This window comes from Notamacropus eugenii, chromosome 1, assembly GCF_028372415.1.
Source record: "Notamacropus eugenii isolate mMacEug1 chromosome 1, mMacEug1.pri_v2, whole genome shotgun sequence".
NCBI lineage: Eukaryota > Metazoa > Chordata > Mammalia > Diprotodontia > Macropodidae > Notamacropus > Notamacropus eugenii.
Window position 1 is genome coordinate 288,369,171 of NC_092872.1, and position 18,035 is coordinate 288,387,205.

General features: G+C 39.8%; 2 long non-coding RNA genes across 5 annotated transcripts in view; both read right to left on the minus strand.

The window, feature by feature from the left end:
• Window positions 1-18,035, minus strand: part of LOC140517646 (uncharacterized) — a 150,548-nt gene that overhangs the window by 123,483 nt on the left and 9,030 nt on the right. The gene's annotated exons all lie outside the window — the stretch shown is intronic.
• Window positions 4,533-10,507, minus strand: LOC140517645 (uncharacterized). Its single transcript, XR_011971682.1, has 2 exons — window positions 8,040-10,507; window positions 4,533-4,624 (listed from the first exon to the last, which is right to left on the minus strand). It is a non-coding gene; the product is annotated as an uncharacterized lncRNA (long non-coding RNA).

The window sequence follows — 18,035 nt, forward strand, 5'->3', positions numbered from 1 at the left end:
ACGAGAGAGAAGGGAGCTTGGCCTCATTCAGAGTGCAGACTCCAGACCAGTAAAGAAGATATTCACAGAGCACATGCTGACAATAGCCACATGGTAGAAGTGTTACCCAGGAAAATGGCAGCCCTGACCCAATCAGAGACCGGCCTGGGAAGTCTACCCTGAAACATGGGCTAGCTGCTGAAAAGACGGGCAGCTGCAGAGGAAGAGACACACTTTCTCTCTCTTTATAAAAGAGCAACATTTAAAGTTAGAGCTTTGTGCAAAAGCACATACAATATCTGAGGGGTACCAGAAGGTCTCTGTGCTCCAAAGCCTCCCCACCACTCAATTAATGCCTGATGCTGTCCTGTTAAAGATTTTGGTTTCTAATGCATCTGATGCCTCAGTAGGTGAAATCTGCCAGGAGACCCCTTAAATCTCATTGAGTGGTGACCAAATCTGAAGTTTATCCATCCCTTTCCTGGAAATTGGTTTAAATAGGAGAAAGGAGATGTTGGAACACTCTACTCCTGATGTGAAATGAGTTGAAAATGCCAGGATCCAAGGGAGTTCCCAAGGTGGAATCCCAGAACCTGAGTTCAAATCCAGGCTTTGCCATTAACTGTTGTGTGACCTTGGACAAGTCACTTCAACTGTATGAAGATCAGTTTACTCATCTTTATCATAAGGTGAGGTTAGACTAGATAATCACCAAGGTTTTTTTTCATATGTTCCTCTATTATTCCAAGAAATCCACTGACACCTTCTCCCTGCTCCTGACCAGGGCAGTAGGGACATAACCTTCTCAAGATTCAATGGCCACCCCAATTGATAAATGGTCAAAGGATATGAACAGGCAATTTTTAGAGGAAGAAATTAAAGATATCTATAATCATATGAAAAAATGCTCTAAATCACTATTGATTAGAGAGATGCAAATCAAAACAATTCTGAGGAACCACATCACACCTATAAGATTGGCAAACATGACAGAACAAGAAAATGATAAATGCTGAAGAGTATGTGGGAGAGTTGGAACACTAATTCATTGTTGGTGGAGCTGTGAGCTCATCCAACCATTCTGGAGAGTGTTTTGGAACTATGCCCAAAGGGCTACAAAAATGTGCATACCCTTTGACCCAGCAATACTGCTTCTAGGATTGTATCCCCAAGAGATCATAAAAATGGGAAAGAGTCCCACATGTACAAAAATATTTATAGCAGCACTCTTTATAGTTGCCAAAAACTGGAAGTCAAGGGGATGCCGGTCAATTGGGGAATGGCTGAATAAATTATAATATATGAATGTAATGGAGTACTATTGAGCCATAAGAAATGATGAACAGGAAGACTTCAGAGAGGCCTGGAAGGACTTATATGATCCGATGCTGAGTGAAAGGAGCAGAACCAAGAGAACTTTGTGCACAGCAATGACCACAGTGTGCGAGAGTTTTTTTCTGGTAGACTTGGAACTTCGTAATAACGCAAGAACTTATAAAAAAAAAAATCCCAGTGGTGGATTTCTAAGACAAAATGCCTTCCACACTCAGAGAAAGAAATATGGAAGTCATTTGCAGAATGTAGCAGATCATGTTTGTGTGTGTGTGTTTTTGTGTATTATGTTTTGATTTGTTATATGATTTCTTCCATTTATTTTAGTCTGACTACATAGCATGACTATAGTGAAAATGTACTCAATAGGAAAGTATATGTAGAACCTATACAGAATTGTATGCTGTCATGGGGAGGGAGGGGGTTGGTGGGTGGTAGGTGTGAGGGGGATAAAATCTTAATTTTATGGTAGTGATTGTAGAACATTAAAAATAATAATAATTAAATTAAATTAAATTAAAAAAAAAAAAAGATTCAATGGCCAGTCTTTAGAGAGATCCAGAGCACATATACAAAGGGTCTGTGGGCAAGTTCAGGCTAGCTTCTCCCCAGGCCCTGTCACCCTCCTCAGAAGGGAGGGAAGCCATCCATCAGCCTCATTATATCTACCAGTATTTGCAGCTGTGTTAAAATTCCTGTTTCTCTACCTATCTATCTCCTGTCTTCCTTTCTTGCTGTTCCTGCAGCACCCACTCTCTCAGTCAATTTTCAATATTAGGACATTTGTAAATGTTCTTTGTAAAAATTACTTATATAATTTTGAAGTTATTTGTCAAATGCCTTTGAGCTCCTCAAAGGAAAGGTGTGATAGCCATCTAACAAATAGAGAGCAAAGGCTATCATTCCTGTCTTTGACTGACAAGAGCTGGGGATGATTGCATTACCATCCCAGCCAGGGAGGTGGAGAATTTCACTTGCATCTAACCCAGTTGGAGCTTAACAGTCTACATGAAAGAGAGTCTGTGAAGCAGAGGACTAGGCCCACTGTCTAATGTTTTCGTCTTCCTCTTGTTCCCCTTACTTTCTTCCCTTGGTTTTCTTCTTTCCACTCTGAAGTAGTCCTGTTACCATGGAAATGTTGAAACAATATGGAAAGTGCTTTAGGTTATCCATGAGATGATTGATCCAGATCAGAAATTGAAATGTCTAAGGAAGCATGTAAAAGACAGATGCCTCCTTGGAGGCAGCAGGGTTCCTGAGGCTGTCAGCAAGAACTTCGCCAGAGAGCAGGCCTCCATGGAGTCAAGAAGACCTGGGTGATAATCTGGTCTCTTCCTTGCCCGATGGTTCTGGGGAAGCCCTTGTCAGCGTTATCATGCATTTTCAACACTGTAGCTGTTAGACAGGGAGCTCCCGGCATCAGGACCTGAAACCTTAAGATCCCTAACTCTCCTTACCATTCAAATGATAGACATTGAGATGTTTTGGTTGCTGTTGTTCTGACTTTTTAAAAAAAAAGACTCCTCATTTTAAAGAAAAAACAAACAAACAAACAAACTTGCTTCCATTGGAAGCAATTGGAAAACATATTGGAAACTATGAGCAGAACCATTGTAGTCTTGCAGATTCTCTCCTCAACCATGGTGATCTCACACAATAAAAAAGGAAATAAGCATTTCTGAAGAGCTGTTCACAGGCCTTGTAATGTGCTAAGCACTGAGGATATAAACAGACAAAATCAGACATTTCTCTCCCCAAGGAGCTTACACTTTAATGGGGAAAGTGGATATGTGAAAGGGAATTAAAAGCAGGGTAGTAAAGGTCAGACGTAAGGGGAATGGAGATACCCAGGGCAGGAGCAGGGTCAGGAGGGAAACAAAGACAAGCTGGCCTGGGCCCCTTTACTTAAGGTAGGTTCTGCTGTAGCACCCATCACAAGGGGCTGCAGAAGAATATGCCAGAGCACAGACACTCCAGATGTACCTCAGGATGGCATACCAGGAAACATACGATTCTGAGGTTCTGAAGATCAGGAGGAAATTGGAAGAAGGGAGTATTTAGAGGATGATGGGACCTCATGGTACTGGCATTAAATGCAACACCATAAAAAAAAAATCCCAATGGTGGACCTCAAGGCAAAAAGCCTTCCACACTCAGAGAGAGAAATATGGAAGTCACTCACATAATGTAGCAGATCATGTTTGTGTATGTGTATCTGTTTGTGTATCATGTTCTGATTTGTTATACGATTTCTTTCATTTATCTTAGTCTGACTACACAGCATGACGATAGTGAAAATATACTCAATAGGAAAGTATATGTAGAATCTATACAGAATTGTATGCAGTCGTGGGGAGGGAGGGAGGTAGTGGGGGGTGGGTGGGGAGGGATAAAATCGCAATTGTATGGCAGTGATTGTTAAACATTAAAAAAAATTAAAAAATTAATAAAAAAAAAAAAAAAAAAAAAAAGAATGTTTTATCTCATAAACCAAGGGAAAAGAGAATATCTGGAAAGAAGTTATCAACAGTGTCAAATGCTGTAGTCATTAGAGAATGAAAATTAAACAAGAGTCCTTGGATTTGACAACTAGAAAATCATTGGTGGCTATACGTGTGCACCCTTGTAGTTCCTGCTGGGAGAGGCCAAGACTGGTGGATTTCTCCATTTTAGGAGTTCTGAGTTGCAGCAGAGCCATTCACTTGTTTGCACTGTCTAACACCAATATTCAAGATGACTCAAAAAAAAAAAAAAAAATGCAACACCATCTTTCCCATGGAGTTGGTACGTTTCTTGGTCCATTTCACCACTTCTCCTACCACTGAAGCCCACTCATAGCTCAAATACACCAGCAGCTATTTTGATTCCTCCCTCTCAACTATGTCCTGCTGCTAATATAAAATATCACCAAACTGACTTGTATACTCTGCGAGGGAGCCACAGACATTCTATCAACCCATTAACTTCAGGTCTGGATCTTCTTAAGTAATGTCTCCTGCCCCCACCCCCCCCTTTTTTTCTCTTCATATGACCAACAATCTGGATGCTTCCTTCCAACACTGCTCAAAATGGGAGGGCAGAGCTTCCTGGAAGATGTCTTTGAATACCAATTCTATTGGGATAACATCAATAGTGTAGCATTAGGGCTGATGCCAAGACTTTCTCAATCCCAACAAAACATATGTCAAGGAAACAAATGCACAACTTCCTTCCAGACAAAGTTGGTTTTGTTTCTGAGCTGTCTTTATTTTTCACTTGGCTTCAGTTTCATCTTTTCTGTTTCTAGTAGATTCTTTTCTTCCTCATGATGGTTCTAGAGAAAAGAATGACACTAAGAAAGGTCTAAGAGGAGAATAGTTGGTTGACTAATAAAATTTGAGCAGAAAAAATCCAGAAGCCTGACTTTTATATACTTATTTGCTAAGAAAGGGGTGAAGTTGGAGAGTCCTTGCCTACCAGTGGGGTAATTCCTCATCAATGCTTGTCACCTTTGTAGATTATCTCCAACTCCTGTGAGACCTTTTCATTTACTGTGCTAAGGGGCCAAGATATCTTGAGGGAAAGGACACATTTTCATGTCTATGAGCAAATTCCTCCTTCAGGGTTAGCGGACTTTGCCCTAGGAATTCCTGAAGAGATAAATTGTTGGCTTGTTTTTAAATCTAAACCAAATCAATCAAAACTTATCATAAAACTCCCCTTTTATGGCTCCAGTTTCACTTTGGATTTTAAGTCTTGAATTCCAAAAGTAGTAGGATCTTCAAAGAAAGAAGAGTTCTTTAGAATGTACTGATTTAATGTCTTACCCTCCTCAAGAAGGTCCTTTGAAGACCCCAGCTTCTGGGATAAGAACTCACCGTTGGACAAAAATTGCTGGGAAAACTGGATAACATTGTGGTGGAAACTAGGCATAGACCAATGCCTGATATCATACACAAGAATAAAGTCCAAATGAGTACATGATCTAGGTATAAAGACTGATACTATAAACAAATTGAGGGAGCAAGGAATAGTGTATTTATCAGATTTATGGAGAAGGGAAGAATTTTTCACTAAACAAGAGACAGAAAGCATTAAGAAGTGCAAAATGGATAATTTTGATCACGTTAAACCGAAAAATTTTTGGACAACCAAACCCAATGCAACAAAGATTAGGAGGGAAACAGAAAACTGGTAAAGAATTTTTGCAACTAGTGTCTATGATAAACTCATTTCTAAAATTTAGAGAGGGCTGAGTCAAATGCACAAGAATATAAGTCATTCCTCAATTGATAAATGCTCAAAGGATATGAACAGGCAATTTTCAGAGGAAGAAATTAAAGCTGTCTATAGTCATATGAAAACATGCTCTAAATCGCTATTGATGAGAGAAATGCAAATCAAAACAGCTCTGAGGTACCTATAGATGCAAATGGAAAAATCTCTGAGATACCACATCACACCTATCAAATTGGCTAACATGACAAAACAGGATGATGATAAATGTTGGAGATGTGGGAGAGTTGGAATACTAACTCATTGTTGGTGGAGCTGTGAGCTGATTGAACCATTCTAGAGAACAGTTTGAGACTATGCCCAAAGGGCTACAAAAATGTGCATACCCTTTGACCCAGTAATAGTGCTTCTAGGACTGTATCCCCAAGAGATCATAAAAATAAGAAAAGGTCCCACATGTACAAAAAATATTTATAGCAGTTCTTTTTGTGATGGCCAAAACCTGGACATCAAGGAGATGCCCATCCATTGGGGAATGATTGGAGAGAATAATGGGCATACTCTGTGTATGAATGATAACTCACTTATTTTCAATGAATGCATTTGGATGGTGACTAGGAAAAGAGAGATCTGAGTTCCTGGCTGGGGAAATTCTGTTAATGCCAACTGGCACCTTCTCTACAAATGAAAGAGATTTCCTCTTAGGTCTCTTGCCAGAATCTTACTCTTACCAGGCACAAAATCTTAACCTCTTCCTTTCAAACTATATTTCCTCACTTTCCTACTTTTGTTGATGGTATAATCATTTCCAGTTATCACATCTCTACTCTACATGATGGCAATAGATAGATGGGTCATAGCCTGTGTATAGAGCACTGAGTTTGGAATCAAGAAAATCTAAGTTCAATTTTGGCCTCAGACACTCAGTAGTAGCTGTATGTATGACCTAGGGCAAGTCATTTAATCTCTCAAGTCTTAACTGTAAAATGGGGATAACAGCAACATCTCCTCCCTACCCCCCAGGGTTGTTCTGCAGAATAAATGAGATGATATTTTATAGCACTTACCATAATGCCTGGAACATAGTAGGAGTTTAATAAATGATTGATTTATTTCCTTCCCTTACCCTCTGATGAACTCTTTGCCTCCAGCCTCTCCTCTTTCCAATGAATCCTTGTTATTTTTATCAAAGGTTTTTTCCTAATTCATGAGCGTTTGCAGGTCAGGCAGTGGATCCAAAGAATTCAGCAGATCCTCAATGTCTATTCAGTAAGATAACACACTGTTTGGCCTTGGCTTTATGTCTTTCCACACTGATTCCAATATTCCTTTCCCACTGTATTGTACACAACTCCCTTCTATGTTAAAGAGAAACTGGAATATCTACTCTTTCCCATTTTGTCTTAAATTTCCTAGCTCTGTAATTTGTCCACACCATTCATCATGATATATTAGATTCCTTCACTATCTTGCCTCTGACACTGTGGGAAAGTTACTTAACCTCCTGAGGCCTCAGTTTCTTCATTTGTTAAAAATTATTTTAAAAAAAAAGATGGGGAAGGAGATTTGAACTTTTGATGAGATCTATTTACCTATGAAGTTCTCCATTTGTATCCTTCAAGAATCAACCTGCGTGCCACCTCCTAGGAAACAATCCATGAAGAAGTGCTTACCAAGCACTTCCTAGGGCCAGACACTAGACCAAGCCCTGATGCCTCAAAGCAAAACAAAAGCAGTCTATAATCTACAGGCTTTCCTGATCTTCAAACATGAAGGGAAGCTACCTTACATTTCTTAAGCCAGACTTTCTTTGGCCCTGATCATGTTTTGTTTGGAATTCTAGTTATTTGTGACCCCTTCTTCTCCCCACTCCCACTCCCACCACCATCATCATTAGGTTCTACTGCTTTTCAAATATTTATTCCTAGCAAGAAGCATAGTTCCTAGACACCCTAGATGCTTAACTTGTGTTGGATGAAGCCTCTACTGTTTGCTTCAGCCCAAGGGAGTCTCTCCCTTTTCTACCATAGAGATCCTAATTGACATTTGGTTTCCTCATTTATTCCCCTCACAAAATACGTTACAAACTCATTAAAGGCAGGGAATCACTATGACTCTAGGGGTCATTTCACTTCTCCTCCACTCCATGGTAGGACAATGCTACCTGTAGACAGGTGCTCATTAAATGCTTTTTGATTGGTCCATAGGTGAGGCTCATAGAAAAAGAGGCCAGGAATTCTGGTGGAGGTACTTCTAGATTCCCTCAGTCAGTCACAATCCTCCTTACTTTAGCAGGTCTTTGTTGAGGCCTGGATTAAGCTGATGCTAATGAGTATCTGGTAAGAGTGTGGGCCAAGTTATTTTCTTCTGTCTACCTCAGTTTTCTCATCTGTCAAGCCCTAGAAGGGCATGGATGAGGGTTACTCTAAGATTCCCTGATTCAAACCTCATTGCATGATCCCAGATTATTAATTATCTTGTACCAGGACCCTTCTCTTTACATTACAACTGACCTTGCTCTTTTGGGTCCTGGGTTGGCTTCTCTTCCCTTTCCATGTCTCTTCCCACACTTCATATATCCCTGTGCCTTCAACATGTGCCTTTCTTCATTCAGATGTGTCCAAATGTGCCTCAGGCCCCAGATGAGAGAGGCCTTCTCACACTCCTGGCCTCCTGGGACCCCCACCTTCTATTTCTGGGCCTCACCCACAACTGGGAGAGGCTCCATTGCTCTTCAAGGTCAGTCTCATTCTTCCTTTCCTGTAGTAAGTGTGTGTAATGTTGTCTTTAAAACAAAATGAAGGAGAGCCCTGGGGCTGAATGCTTTGTTCAGTGGAGAGCAGAGCTGAGGAGCACTGCAGGAGTGCTGACAGCCTGGCTCCTCAGAAGCCAAGCCTCCTGTCTCACCTCATTTGCTTGGAACAGTTTTGGGTCATGAGGTGAGTCTTGTTTCTCTGTCCAGACCCTACTTCCTTGATAAAATTATAGGCTGACTGCCAATTATGACTCTTTGCCAGAAAGACACATATCCATTAGTGGCAGGCCTGAGGTGGGTAAGGCAGGGCCCAGAGGAGATCTGAACACTAATAGAGATTAGCCAGAGCACACTCACTGAATCAGTACAGTGACCAAAGACAGAATGGAAATCAAAGACAAAATATTTAAGGGTGCCTCCCCTGTGCCTAGTACTGTGATTAGTACCATGATGGGAAACAATATCAGCAGCCTTGCCCAAGAGAAACTGACATTTTAATCAAGAGAGACATAACTAGCATGTGGAAAGAAAATAAACGATTTTTCTTGGGAGCTACTGAGATAATATGATAGAGGCAGCAAGCTAACCCCATGACCAGTGGGCTGGGCCTGGAGTCTGAAAGACCTTAGTTCAAATCTAGCTTTAGACAGATACCAGCTAGACAAGTCACTTCACCTTTTCTTGCCTCAATTTCCTCATCTGTAAAATGGGGATAGTCATAGCAACTGCTTCATAGGGTTATTGTGAAGGAAAAATAATACATAGATGATAGAGATAAATTGACAGATAGATAGATAGATGACAGATGGGTAGATAGATAGATGATAGAATTCTGTAAGCCTTAAAGTGCTTCCTAAATGGCATATTGTTGTTATTCTGATTCTATTGTAAGCACCTTAAGGGGAGGGGTTATCTTTTGTCTCTTTTTGTGAACTGAAGGTCCACAGAGCCATTGTGTTTACCTCATTATTGTATTCTTGTGAAACCTGAACAGTTTACCAGTACTATTCCAGGAAACTGAAATGTTTCCATTTGAACTGTTTTAGGAAATACAATTGCTTCCATTCGAATTGTCTTAGGAAGATTCTGAAGATCACCTGGCAGGATAAGGTACCAGACACTGAGGTTCTTGCTCTATCTAAACTGCCAAGCATTCAAATTATGTTTCAGAGCCTACAATTCCAATGGGCTGACCACATTTGAATGCAAAATGTACACTTGCCAAAAAGACTACATTATGGAGAACTTACCCAGCAAGTGAACACCTGGTGGTCAGCAGAAGAGACACAAGGATACTCTCAAGGTCTCTTTTAAGAACTTTGGAATTCATTTTGTGACATTGGAGACACTGGCACAGGACCACTCACCTTGGCGTGCCCACGTTAGAGAAGACAGTGTGCTCTATGAGCAAAGCAGAATTGAGATAGCTCAAAGGAAATGCAGGATGTGCAGATGTGGAGTATCCACCTCAAATGTTCAGGTGGACTATTTGTGCCCAACCTGTGGTAGAGTATTCCAAGCTTGTATTGGTCTGACCAGCCACAGTCAGACACATTGAAACTTGACTTTAGCATGTTAATGGTATTTTTGTCCTCTGTGAGAACAAAGGACAACCAACTAACCAACCAACCAATCAACCAATCATCAGTATTTAGCACAGTGCCCAGCACATGGTACTTGCTTAACAAATGTTTATGGATTGGTCAGAGAGTCAACAAGCATTTATTAATACTTAATATATGCCAAGCAGCAATATAAAGGTAAGCACAACCAGCCTCTGCCATGTCACATTTAGATACAGGAGACAACAGGTAAACAATCATGTACATCCAAGACTGGAGATTATCTCAGAGTGTAGGAAAGACACCTATAGAGAAATGACCAGCAGAAGCCTTTTGAACAAAATGCGAGTTGAGCTGAATCTTCAAGTAGTACAGGAAATTCAAGATGGGGCAGGACTAAGTCAGGAGAATATTCTGACCATGGAGAAGACCCATTGAAAGGCATGTAGTTGGGAAATTGGGTATCTTGTAGGAAGAACAGCAAAGAGGTCAGTGTCACTGGATCATAAAGGAAATGGAAAGGAGGAAAATAAGCAAAGACTTCAAAGTTAGGAAAGGAACACATTGTACAGATCTTCAGAAGTTTTCTATCTGATCTTGTAGGGAAATGGAACCCCAAGAATTTCTCAGGTATGGGATGATATGATGGAGCCAGCCTCATGATTTTATTTTCAATAAATAATTGAATAAATAAATTAATTAAAATAATTGAATAAATAAATTAAATAAATAATTCCCCAGGAATTGAAATTCAAAATTTTCTCCCCATCTCTCCCTACCCACCACCACAGAACAGCATGGACCTCATCCACCCCTTCCTCCAGACTGTCCTCCCTTGTATTACCCACCTCTCTTCCATCCCCCTTACCCTCTAATTCCTGTAGGGCAAAATAAATTTCTGTACTCCATTGCCTATATAGCTTAATTTCCAGTTGCATGAGAAAACAATTTTTGACATTGATTCTTAAAGCTTTAAGTTCCATATTCTCTCCCTTCCTTCCCGTCCCCCCCCCCCCCATTCTCATTGAGAAAACAAGCAATTCAATATGGGGCATATATGTGTAACAATGAAAAGCACTTCCGTAACAGCTATGTTATGGAATGTTATGTAAAAGACTAACCACATTTCCCTCTGTCTTATCCTGCTCTTTATTTATTCATTTCTCTCGCTTGGCCTGTCCTACCACAATAGTGTTTGTTTCTGATTATCCCTTTCCCTAATTTGCTGTCCCTTCTATTATCTTCCTTGCCCTATCCCCTTCCCCCTTGCCTTCCAGCAGGGTAAAATAGATTTCCATATCCTATTGAGTGTGTGTTATTCCCTCCTTAAGCCAAATCCCATGAAAGTAAGGCTCAATTATTTCCTTTCATCTCTCCCTTCTGTCCAACCATTATAAAAGCTCTTTGTTCCCTCTTTTATGTGAAATGGTTTCCTACATTCTACCTCTCCCTTTCTCCTACTCAAAGTACATTCCATTCAAAAGTAAATGTTACTTTTTTTAGGTATTCTCCCTTCATATTCAGCTCCCTGTGTTCTCTCTGTCTATGTATATCTATATCTATAGATAGATAGATATACATATATCTATCTATCTATATTTATGTAGATATAGATACATGTAGATATAGATAGCTCTAGGTAGATATACATATATATATACATATACACACATATACATACACACATATATAAGCACATAAACACCCATGTATATAAACATACCTACACATATATAATAAATGCATAGATACATACCCATACCCATTCCTTAAGGCTTCGCTTTCCTATTTACCTTTTCATGCTTCTCTTGATTCTTGTATTTGAAAGTCAGATTTTCTATTCAGCTCTTGTCTGTTCAACAAGAATGCTTGGAAGTCCCCTGCTTCACTGAAATTCCATTTTTTCCCTGGAAATATTATACTAAGTTTTTCTGGGTAGGTGATTCTTGCTTTTAATCCTATCTCCTTTGAACTCAGAAACACTATATTCTAAGTCCTTCAATGCCTTAATGTAGAAGCTGCTAAATCCTGTTTTATCCTGATTATATTTCCATAATACTTGAATTGTTTCTTTCTGGCTGCTTGTAATATTTTCTCTTTGACCTGGGAACTCTAGAATTTTGCTATGATATTCCTAGGAGTTTTCCTTTCAGGATCTCTTTCAGGAGGTGATCAGTGAATTATTTGTATTTCTATCTTATACTTTCAGCCCAAGAAACTTGGAAGACCAGCAAGAAAGGTCTATCTCTATCCATTAAAAGGGGAGCTCAGTTCAGGACAGGAAACATCCCAGCAAGCAAGTCTCACCTCAGCAAACCAGCGGGAGGTTCTGAACCCTAGTGAGGTGGTACTGGCAAAAGCCAAACCTAGACACCCCATGTGCCTCAACATAGTCAGGAGAATAAACAGACTCAAGGATCACCACTTTTTTCAGCTTTGCCTCAGGCAAGCAAGTACTCTACAACTTCCAGGTCACCAAGTGCTTCAGTGTACTCCAGGGAAACACAGAAACAGCTCTTAGCCATCACCTCAGATACCATCAATATGACCCTTGCTTAATGCCAGGTAAACTACCAGCCACATTCCACCCAAGCCACTGTCTTAGCACACCACCAGACTTGAGGGTCTATCATGGTCCTCAGTGAAACATCAGTATATAACCAGGTAAACAGCCAGAATCTAGAAACCTGAGACAGTGCCTCTTGCAACCAAGGAGCAGAGTTCAAATTTAAAGGAAAGGAGAAAGGCCAAAAAAAAATACAACAAAAGGATCTAAACTTAGAAAGTTACTGTGATACAGGAAAGAACTCATAGAACTCAAAAAGGAGCTCAAAAATCATAAAAGAGAGGTAGAAGAAAAATGGGGAAAATAAATGAGAGTGATGCAAGAAAATTATGAGGGTGGGGTTAAAGTCCACAGCTTGGAAAAAGAAAATTGCATAAAAAGTAGATTGATCAAATGGAAAAAGAGATGCAAAAATCCACTGAAGAAAACAACTCCTTAAAAGGTACAACTGGCCAAATTGAAAATAAAGCACAAAACCTAACTTAGGAAAACAGTTAGAAGTTAGGTAAATAGAAGCTAATGACTATATGAGACATAAAATATCAATCAGACAAATTCAAAAGAATGAAAAAAATAGAAGTACATGTAAAATGCATCATGAGAAAAACAACTGACCTGGAAAATAGATCCAGGAGAGGCAATGCCAGAATTGTTGCAGTACCTGAAAGTCATAATCAAAAGGAAGACCAGGACAGCATCTTTCAAGAAATTATCAAGTGAAATTGCTTTGATATCCTGAAACCAGAGGGCAGAGAAAGCATTAAAAGAATCCACCTACCACTTCAGGAAAGAGATTCTCAAATAACATCTCCAAGGAATATTACAGCCAAATTACAGAACTATTAGGTCAAGGAAAAATACTGCAAGTGACGAGAAAGATACAGTTCATATTTGGGGGAGCCACAAGTAGGATTACACAGAACTTAGCAGCTACACCATTAAAGGATGAGAGGTCATGGAACATGATATTATAGAAGGTTAAGGACTTAGGACTACAACCAGGAACCACCTATCCTGTGAAATAAAGCATAATACTTGAAGGTAAAAAAGTAATTCAATGAAATAGAAGGATTTAGAGTTTTACAAGTAGAAGACCAAAATTGAGTAAAAAGAATAATGTCCAACATCCATATTCAAGAGAAGTCTAAAAAGCTGAAAAGAAAAAAAGAAAACATAAGAGAATCAATGGAACTGAAGTGTTTATGTTCCTACATAGGAAGATGATAAATTGTAATTCTTAAAAATTGTAACATTAAGAGTGTAAGTAGATGGAATATTTGCAGACAGAGGTTATGAGCATGAGATGAATTTGTGGGAATGACATTAAAAACAAATAAGGGATTAGAATTATGAGTACATTGGGTGTAGAAGGAAGTGAGGGGTAGAATGGGGCAAATTATTTCACATGAAGGGGTGCAAAAAACCTAATACAATGCAGAGAGAGAGTGGAGGGTAGGCTATGAGCATCATTTGAACTTTGTTTTCATCAGTACTAATTTGAAGAGGAAATAATATGCACAATTAGTTTAATACAGAAATCTACCTTAGCTGATAGGAAAGTAGGAAGGGAGGCAAAGTAAAAGCAGGGGACTGACAGAAGAGAGGGCAGACCAGGGAAGGCAATAGACAGAAGCAAAACATGGGTGAAGAGGTAAAGGATGAAAATAGAGACAGGACAAACAGGAATAGGATGGAGGGGAATACACAGTTATTAATCATAACTGCGAATGTGAATGTGATGAACTCACCCATAAAATGGAAGCAGACAGCAGAGTGGATCAGAAATGAGAATGCTAGAATTTATTGTTTATAAAAAACACTCTTGAAACAGAGAGTCATGCAGAGTAAAGGTAAGGGTCAGAGCAGAATCTATTATACTTTAACTGCATCCCTATCATAAAAGTTGCTTCTGATCTGCTTGTTCCTATCCACTTGTTGGGATGGAGTTGTTAGAATTCATTTTTATATTAGCACAAAGTTTAATTGTGAATTTTAATCAAATGTGATGGAAAAAGGCATATGAAAACCAAAGAAAAACAATTTTTCTATGAATTGTCTACTGTTTTAATTGTGTCCCTCTCAACCCAGGCATCATACATTTGTGTCACCTTTCCTCTATGCATATAATTAAGTTTTTTTTAATAGGAATTGTATTCAGAAGTGTTGCTAAGACACTGAGTAGAGGAATCATCAAAATGGATGAGCTGAGTTGGGCAAGACTTGGTGGAAGAAGTTAATTTGATCAAGGCTCTGAAAGAAACTCAAATTTAATGTGAAAGATAAGTTCTGTGAATGTTCATTGTCTGCACCACTCCTTCCTCATGACTTTGCATAAGTGGTTTCCTTATGACTTGTCTCCAGTCAGTCAACCAGTATTCTTCCAGGCTTGCTGAGTGGCAAGCACTCTGATAAGCCCTGAGGATACAAAGAGAGGCAAATATATAACGCATTACTTTCAGTTCACTAAGGGCAGGGATGGTTTCAATAGTATTTTTTATCTCCTGCGTTTGACACATAGGAAGAATTTAATAAGTGCATTTTGATCAATGGATAGATTGAAGGTATACCATAGGTACCATTTTCCACTTGATTCCATTTCCTAATTCCAACCCCTCATGAAATCAGGCAAGACAAATCAACACTTATCAAACACCTTCTGTATGCCATACATTGTACTCAATGCCAGGGGTATAAATACAAGCAAAAAAAAAAGTCTGGAGTCTCTGGTCTCAAAGAGTTTCAAGCCTAACGTGAAGAGGGGAAGATAATACATTAAAGGAAGCCAAAAGGTTGGGAGGGCTGAGGAGCAAATGAGTGAGAATATGGTGTTGGTATCTGGGAAGTTAACAGCAGCAATGGGAGGTGAAAGAGAATTGTCTGGCTGATTCTTCTCCTCCAATCTGCGGATAGATTTTCTAAGAAGGAAGGTAGGGCCAGAGAAGAAATATTCAGGGCTCAGAAGGCCCCAAGCACTGATGAGGGTTCAAGGGTAAGATTAGGACTAGTGCATTTTTTGCACCAGCCAAATGAATATAAGTTCATTGAAGTGAGAGTTGTTGTTGCCCTCCTCATCCCCATTTAAAGCCCAAAATTTATCATGGTGCTTTGCACATTGGAAGCTATTTATATATTAATATTTACTCAATGTGTTAATGGACAGCTTCTCAGGTTGGTCTTCATACCCTGGTGATGATGAAACAGGTTCAACTTTCCATGATTAAACAAATTCAAGAAATGATACACAAATATATTTAGTTTCATTGGACTTTTTCCTGAACTGGTCGAGCATTGTCTAGAATGGTTTGGCTCCTGCCCCAAACTTCAACACACCAGTCACCAGGGACTCTAGTTATGTTCATTAAACCCCTGTGGATGTGCTTGGCTGAAACAGACAGTCTCAGGCTTTCAGCTCCCAGAGTTGGACTAAAACCCATGGCAATATTGACTGACTTTTGTCTTTCTAGGTGCTGTCCAGGGTCTCTGTGTATGTGTGTGTGTGCATGTGCACCCACATTCCTGCACTCATATGTATTGTGCAAGTGTGAAGTTAAGACAACCAACACATACAGCCTAGAGGCTTACCACTACCATCCTTGCTCTCTGCCCCTCACCTTATAGCTCCTTACTCTTCTTCAACCTTCTGTTAAACTGAATGCTTCCCCCTCCCCCATGGTGTCCTTGTCCATTACATGGGTCTCTGTATTGAGAAAAGATGAGAGAAGAAAGCCTACCCCAAGAATGGGCCTGCCCTTTCTCCTAGCCTCAATTAAAAATATGGGTAAACAAGCAGATTCATGTCCCCAACCCTCTTGTACACTGCCTAATAAGAACAGAGAACAATGAACCCATTGTATGAGTGGGGATGCGTTTTCTTTAAACTTCCCAGATGGGATGATGATATGTGGTTAAACAGTAGATTATCAGTGACTCCATCCACAGAATGCACAAATATTTGCCTTCTGTATTCAGAAGACACCGTAGGGAGTCATTTTTCAGAGTCTGTGTCATGTAGCATCCAGTCAGAACTTGGTGCCAACAGAGATCTGAGCCAATTAATTCTGGACACATTTAAACAACAAATAGCCAACCACCTGTTTCCTTGTGACAGCTTTGTGCCTTTTCACTGGTGTATAAACAGGATGGCAACATGGCCCTGAGTTTCTTCACGTCCCCAAATGGAGCCAACTCATTATGTGGCTTGGCCAATGTGATCCAAAGACCAGCTGCTCACTAAGCTCCAGTGAAGTCAAGCAAGGGCCATCTTATTGAGGAGCACCAGGCTGGCAATTATGCCCAGACCCACAGACTCTCCCCTGAGATCAGGGCTCCATTGGCAAGAAGAAAGTTCTAATCAGGAAAATAAAATGTCCTCAGTCTGCTGTGTTTATCTTTGGCTTCTTGTGTTACAAAAGCCAGTGAACCATGAAAATGCAGTATGCAGTAAGGAGGCTTTCAAATTGTGCTTGGACTTCCTTCTACCTTTTCAGAAGACAAATGAATCTCTGGTCATACCTGACCCCAGGCAGACCCAGGTATGGCCACTGGATCCAGATGAGCACTCTGGACTGCCAGGAGTCAGAAGGTTAAGTAATTATGACTCCAAAAACAAACAAAAGATTTGAGTGTGAATCATAGTCAAAAAACAGAAATGTTAAAATATATTAGGGTAATGTCAATGGCTGTACTAAGGATCTCTCTCTAGGAAGACTGGACATGAACTAAACAGACTACTCCTCACCAAACCTCCCCCTCTCCAAGCATTCCAAGAAGCTCATGATGGGACCTGAAATATTAAAACTCAACATACATTAATAGAAATTACTTCTCTTGGCATGTGCGGAACAATATGTGTGATACGTATTCCATTCTAAGCAGGAATGATGGCTATGGGCAGAGAGGTCACATGACATTTTCATGAGGCAATATAGATTTCCTGGTTGGCTCTTAGGATATTTCAGGATTCCCTACCCCCCAAAAGGACCAAATTATTTATCTTAAGGATTGCAAAGCAGGCTACAAAAAAGGTTGTTAGATCATCTAATCTTTAATCCTCCATTTGAAAAAGGTACATATTGTAATGCTTTTTACTAAACATATCAAACAATAGAGCTTGGAAGAATCTGTCTTTTTGATAAAGAAGATCTATCATAGGCAGGGGGAGATACTTCAACACCTCCTTTTTTTACTTAGGAGAAAGCAATGAGAGAGGAGAGAAGTAATTGATTTAAAAACAAACAAGCAAACGTAATTCTTTCTGGGAATCATAAGCTATCCATCTCCTCCTTGGAATGTGGGCAGCCAACTTCTTTGATGTTTGTTTGCTGGATTTGAATTTTTCAAAATAAATGAGAATTGTATCCCTAAAACATAATCATAAACCCCCAAAAGGAGAGGGTTACCAATGCATGTAAATGGTGGATCACGAGATTGAACAGTTATTTGGAGAGGCATTGCCAAGATTCTATTCCTGGATTTAATCTCTTTATAAATATTGTCTGTTTTAATTCAGCTGCTCACCATCTCAGTGCCAAGCAACTGGTGTGTGTGTGTGTGTGTGTGTGTGTGTGTGTGTGTGTGTGTGTGTGTGTGTGTGTGTAGCATTTGGGGTTTCTAACCATGCCTTTGT